Raw genomic sequence first — 7,256 nt, 5'->3', positions numbered from 1 at the left:
TGAAGTAATTTTGTATTGAATAATGTTATTTATGGTGATTTTTTTTTAAATAATTAAAAAATATATAATAAGCATAACTATTTATACCTTTTTAATAAAAATGTATCACCTAGATTCAATTTAGATAAATAATATTATTTTTTTATATTTTAAATCTAAAAATAATCAAATAAATTATTATTATATTTTTTAATTTATGATTAAGTTAATAATTATAATAAATAAATATCATCTTAATATTTTGAATAATGTTATTTGTACATTTAAGTTGAATCCTCATTAATTAATTACTAATATATTTTTTATTTAAATTATTTAATAAATAATATATTGATAATTCATTCAAACAATAAATGCAAATGCTTTAGAGAATTACCAATATATCATTTACTTGAACGATTTAATAAAAGATGTATTAATAATTGATTAATGGGTGTCAACTTAAATGTGCAAGTAACAATATTTAATAGCGTTAGTTTTATTTCTAATTAAACATATATTCAAATAATCACTCGTGATTATAATTTAATTATTTTTTAAAGACAATAATTAATCAAATAACGAGAATTTAATTATTTTTTTATCGAGAATAGTCATTACTAATCTAGATGTCTCTTAACAAAGGTTTTTTTAAATGTCTCCCCATATCGACATTTTTACTCTTATAAAATTAAAAAACGTTACATAATATATTTTGAGTTAGGCGGTTTCTTTTTTTATTAAAAAAGCCATGGCCACTTTTTATTTCATAAATGAATTTAAAATTATGTGGTTGTTAAATTATTTTATAAAATTAATCTTGAAATAAATTAAACTATTTTACTTGTTTTAGAAATACAATATATATGAAAGCAAATGTAATTTTTAACTTCCTACAAAAAAATAATTTAAAAACAACAAAAATAAAAAAAATAACAAAAGTATAAAAGCCATAACATGTCATTTGCAATTGTTTGGAAATAAACATAAAATATGGAATTTGATAAAACAAAATTGTATAATATTTTTAATAATTATATATTCAATAATTTATTTAACAAATATATTTAACAATTGACACTAATGTTTTTAGAATTGGACCAAATATCGAACCGAAAAATGTAGTGATTTACAGTTCAATGGTCAAATGGATCATTATGGTTTATATATCAATCAACATGAGTAAAAAATTTATAATTATATTATATGTATGTACATAAACCATTGATGTGGCATGAACAAATTATCATAATTATCAATGATCATGAACAAACTAAATAATTTAAATCGAAGAAAAATCAATATTAAATTATGGGTAAAGACATTTGCATTATGATAATTAAGTCATATCGTGTTTAAATTTTAATTTAAATCAAAAAATGAATTTGGTCTAGACCGACTAAAATTCGATCTAATCGATCGTTTATTCACACTTTTACTTCAACTAATTTCAATCCGATTTGAAACTAATCCAAAGCAAAAAATTGTTTTAAAATAAATAATAATATAATTTACATATAATATATTATTAAAGTGTAAGTCAGTTAATTATTGTTTAATTTTTTTTATGAAAATTTATATTTAAATGAAATAAATAAAATATATACATATTTTTTTAAAAAAATTATATTAAAAATAATAAAAAAAATTCGATATAATCCCATATAGCATGGTATGCTTTCTAATACTCTACAAAATACAAAAACAGAGAGTGATGGGCTATTGGACCCGTACTCACTGCTCCAATGAATGGTCATTTATCAAACAGCCCGTGTCCAGCATTGGTCTTGGGCCTTATGGGCTTTCATAGGCCTTGGGCCTTATGGGCTTACATCGGTCTTGGGCTTTATCCAAGTCATTTGCCTACAAAATTTCAATTGATTTTTGTTGTTAGGGTCTATTAAATTTTTTAACTTAAGCTGGAATGGAAAAGTAACGCATAAAAAATAATAGACCCTCCCTTTCTATTTTACTAATAACTTGTGTATTTACAATAATTTATAGGGATTTTAGCATGAAAAAATCAAATATTTTTGTATTTTTGTAATTTTATTCAAACGTTTTAATTTTGACAATTAATACTCGATTTAGTCAATTGATTACAATTTTATTCACGACCCGAATCCGATTTCAGAGGCGTGTGCGCCTATTGACGTGGCACGCTATATGATATTTTAAAACATTTTGAATTGGCTACGTTGACACAAATGAAAAAAAATAAAAAAGACGGCTACAACGACGAATAACAATGGCGACTGATCTGGAAGTTAGAGGAGGCAATCGATATGGGTTTTCTCATGCTCATGACAATAACGTCTGATCTAGAAGTTAGATCGGCGACTTATCTGGGTTTCCCCTGCTTACAACCACCTCATAGAAGGTGACTGACGACCCTCTACTCTTGCCATTGCCAGCCAATGACGTATTTTGTTAGCCACCTCACCTTTGTCGTTGGTTGCTTAAGCAAGACTCATCGATGTGAAAGATCAATCATCAAGTTTTCAGATTCTAGATTGACCTCCATCGCCACCTTTAACGTCTAGATTAGCCGTCGTCTCTAACCTAACGTTGTCATCGTTTCCGTTATTCACTTGTCTTCCTTCTGACTCGCTTTCTCTCTCTATATATATATATATATTTAACATCATTTTCTTTTTTATTTTCTTTTTCATATGTCAATGTGGGCCCACATAAAATATTATAAAATGCTAAGTGGCATGCCACATCAGTCAAAGCACACGCCTCTCAAATCGGATTTAGATTGTGATTAAAATTGTAATCAATCGTTCAAATTGGACGTTTATTGTCAAAATTAAAACATTTAAATAAAATTACAAAAACGTGAAAATATATATATATATATATATATTTTTATGCTATTAGCCCTGATTTCTAACTATACAAAGTGACGTATTAACGCTACTAAAGCTTTAGTAATGGGTTCGTGCTTTTTAAAGTATTACCATTAGTTTAGTAGCTTTGATTTTAAAACAGGTTAAGCTATTTTTAAGCAAAAGTAACAAGATCTTCTATTAATTATTATAATCTCGATTAATCTAACACTTTAACTACTACTAGCTTTATGTCTAATTTTAATATCCCTTTTGGCCTTCATCCATCCATTCCTAATTGACAACACCAAGATGCTTACTTGAGGTTTGGTTGAGTGGGGACATCTAATTCTATTCCATTGGAACTTATGCTTTTACTCATCTCATATCAACAACAACTAGTGGTGAACCCGTTATGATACACACGGAATAATTTAATTTAAAAATAATAAAATAAATTTGTTATTTTAAATAATTTTAACATAATTAATAATTATAATTTTTTTAAAATCTTTAATCATTTATCAAAATTTAAGTTTAATTAATTATTCGCTATTCAATATGCTAATTGAGAACACTTTTAATTCAATGTATTGTCATTCAATGTGTTAAAGAATAATTAACAAATTAAGTAGATCACTTGACAAAATACTTATAAATTTTTTTATTCAGTATATTATATTTATTTATAAATAAATATTATAAAATCTATAATATTTTCATTCAAAGACGTTCGTTATTTTCTATTTATTATATTATAATTAGAAATATAAATTAAAACTCTTAAATATGAGTAAGACTAAGTTTTTTCAATAATAACAAAATTTTAAAAATATGAATTTTGATTTCTTCCATAGTCTTAAAAATGTGATACTTTAAATATTAATTGGCATTGAAAAACCCTAGCATTTGACAACCTTAAATGTTTTTTTTATGAATTTGTTAAAATATCACATTTTTAAGACTATAATATAATTATTAAAATAATTAATAATTAATTGATCGCTACCTTTGTTTTAATAAAATTTTTGAGGGAAAAAATTCACCATTGATTGACACTTGACAAAATACTTTGTTTGACTATCATATTTTAATATTATATAAATATATATAGAATAAAGATATGAAGATAATATTTTAAATAAATGGATAATTTTCTATAACTTAATTAATAATGTAAGTTGTCTATTAATATATCTCATAAAACCTATACAAATTTGATAAAAATTTTAGAGGCAAAAAATAGCTTGGCAGATTTTTGGAGGGAACAAAAATTTGCAAACTATTCTACTTTAATATAATATATTATATATTATTATATTATACAAAGATAAGATTTTATTTAATGGATAATTTTTCGTGACTTAGTTAATATTTTAAGTATCTATTCATATTCCTTATAAATAGTATTTATTTTTGATTGATTGACAGATTAATTAAATATTTAATATTCACATAATAATGTATTAGAAATTCTATAATTAGTATTGAAAAAATCATATATTTAAAATTCATTATTAATTTTACAATAATTAGTACATATTATTTCAAAACAATTGAAATATTTAAATTATTAATGTAAATTACAAAATATAAATTATTAATGCAATAAGTATTAAATGTAAATCATTAATGCAAGTTTTGGGGAGAAATTTTATTACTACTTATTATTTTAAAGCAATTGAAAATTTTAAATTATTAATACAAATTACAGATTGTAAATTATTAATGCAATAAGTATTAACTGCAAATCATTAATACAAGTTTTGGGGGAAATTTTTTTTTTTCAAGACTATCCTACTTTTATATATATAAAAATCTATTATTCATTTTCTGAATTTGATTGTTCTCATTTCATTAATCTACTATCACAATCTATAGGGTATGTTTGGTTAAACACATATTTTTATTCTTCTACTTTCACATTTTGTGTGTGTGTTTATTTAAGCGTTTCGTTGTTTCGATTACACCCATGAACTATATATTTTAAAGTTAATTATACACCTTAGTTAGAGTATGCAACACGTGTGCTGAAATTATCAGATTACCCCTCACACAACCATCATTTTCGCCTCAATTTCTTATTTAAATGGCTGGGAATGAGATACGTGCAGACCGACAACTAAGGAGAAGAGATGTAGAGGCCGTCATTAGTTGGGAAAAGTGCAAGGCAAAGAGGCGAAGGCCTCAACAATGGCAAAATGTGAAGAAGTTAAGGTGTCTATGGTGGTGAAAAGTGCAAAGGCCATCGTTAGTGGTGATAAACGGCGAAGAGGTAAAGGCGTCAGCGATGACGAAAAATAAAGAAGCGAGGCATCGATGATGGCAAAATGTGCAAATGTTGTCATTGGTAGTGGCAGAAGGTGAAGAGGCGAGGGTGCCTGTAGTGGTGGAAGGTGAAGAGGCGAAGGTGTTTATGACGACAGAAAATGCAGAGGCCATCTCCAACAATGGTGGAAAGCTTTGTTAGTGACGAAAGGTGAAAAAGCAAAGGCATTGGAGATGGTGAAAGGTGCAGGGTGGCAACACCTTCCACCACTACCTATGCCTTCGCATTTTCACCTGCCACCACTATCGACGCCTCCATCTTCTGCTTTTCTTGACCGATGACAACTTTTGCACTTGTCTTGTCGTCGGCCATTGAAAGAAAATATTATGATGAAAATGGTAGTTGTGTGAGAAGTAATGTGGGCATTTTAACACGCTTGTGTTTACATTTTAATTGAAGTGTGCAATTGACTAAAAAATGTATAGTTTAGAAGTATAATCGAAATTACGAAAAGTTCGAGTAACCATATTAAAAAAATGTTAAAATATAAAAACAAAAATATGTATTTTGTGGTCTATGTATAGTTGCATACTTACTACCATAATGCATGTTCTTATTACCATACATTTCAAAGACGCCATTTTATTATAAAATTTAAAAAATATCGAGTTTTGTCTTTTTCTAACACACCCATTGAATCGGATCCAACCTCATCATATATACCCATTAGCACATGTGCAAGTTCAATAATTGTGATCGAAAACTAATTTAAGGCCACTTTATTAAAAAAAATAGAAATTTAAAAGAGTCATATCTTATATTTTAATTTACTTATTAAACTACATACCCACTATTAAGATCTTGTTAATAATATCATTAAGACCTCAAATTGGTTATAATTGATGTATAATCCAATTAGACCACACATCTATTTCTTATGATACATGAGTATAACAAATACACAATTTTTTCACCTTTTTCATGAATAGAAGTTGATTCCAAATCAACTCATGCCTAAATGATTCTCAAATCAATGGATCAAAGAATACCAAGAAAGGTAGATGATTTGAGCCTATTTGCCAAATTGTGGGTATCACATTGTGGCATGATTGGTCAATTTTTTTCAAGTATTTGGTATTAAATTTTTATTTATGTTATTATGTCGTTCTCTTGTTAGATATTAGAGATGCTCACGACAAGAGAAATTATATGATAATTATAATTTTAACTATTAAAAGGGGTTATTTAAGAAAAATTACAGATATCTCAAATACTAAATTTAAATTATATGATATTTTCACAAAAATAACTCAAATTACAAGAAAACTAATATAATTGATCACTTTTAATGGAAAACACACCCAACCAAACAATATTATTTTTAAATTTTAAAAATAAAATAAAAAAACAAAATCAAACAACCCCATCTTAGTTTATGTAATTCAAAAATTGTTTTTAATTTTAATAAATAATGTATTATAAATAAAGGCCAAAACTTATGCTAGTTTAATACAACTATGAAATGCTTACTCTTATTGATAATTATTTTTGTGAAAATAAATTTTGCTAGAAAAATTTTAATTGATTTTAGGTCATTTTATTTTTCACTTTTATTATTATTGTCTCTCAAGTATTATAATAAATTTATTTATTGAGATATGCAAAAAAAAGAATGATCAGAGAGTATTGGGCAATCTTTGCAAGAATACCATGATATTTAAATTAGGTAATCGAATTTGTTAAAGATTTGAATGTAATATTGAAATTAATATTATAAGTATATATTTTTTAGAACAAGGGATCGTTTATTTGTAGAGAAGGCTGGAGCTTGGAGATTTGTGATAAGTATAATTGGTAGTTCAAGATCGATCAAAATTAAGATTTTTGTTAATAATATCTATCATTTATGAAATTCTCACATGAATTTTTGAATGTCAAAATGATTATGTTTGTGTTTCTTTTAGGACTTTCTCAAAAAGGGATTTGTATGTTAGTTTTCAAAAGATTCAGTCTCCCGAAACTAGTAACGATTTTTAAAAAATCAGAATCTTTCTAGGATAACTTATAATTTTTGAGAGACTTAATTTCTGAGAGGGAGTCCATGTTCTTAGAAAACGTTTCAGTTTCTCGAAGATTGCTTTGGGTTTTCATTATTGTTTTGAGCTTGTTTTTTAATG

This window comes from Diospyros lotus, chromosome 13 (assembly GCF_014633365.1).
Source record: "Diospyros lotus cultivar Yz01 chromosome 13, ASM1463336v1, whole genome shotgun sequence".
NCBI classification, from domain to species: domain Eukaryota; kingdom Viridiplantae; phylum Streptophyta; class Magnoliopsida; order Ericales; family Ebenaceae; genus Diospyros; species Diospyros lotus.
The sequence above is the reverse complement of the archived record's forward strand: the minus strand, read 5'-3'. Positions refer to the sequence as shown.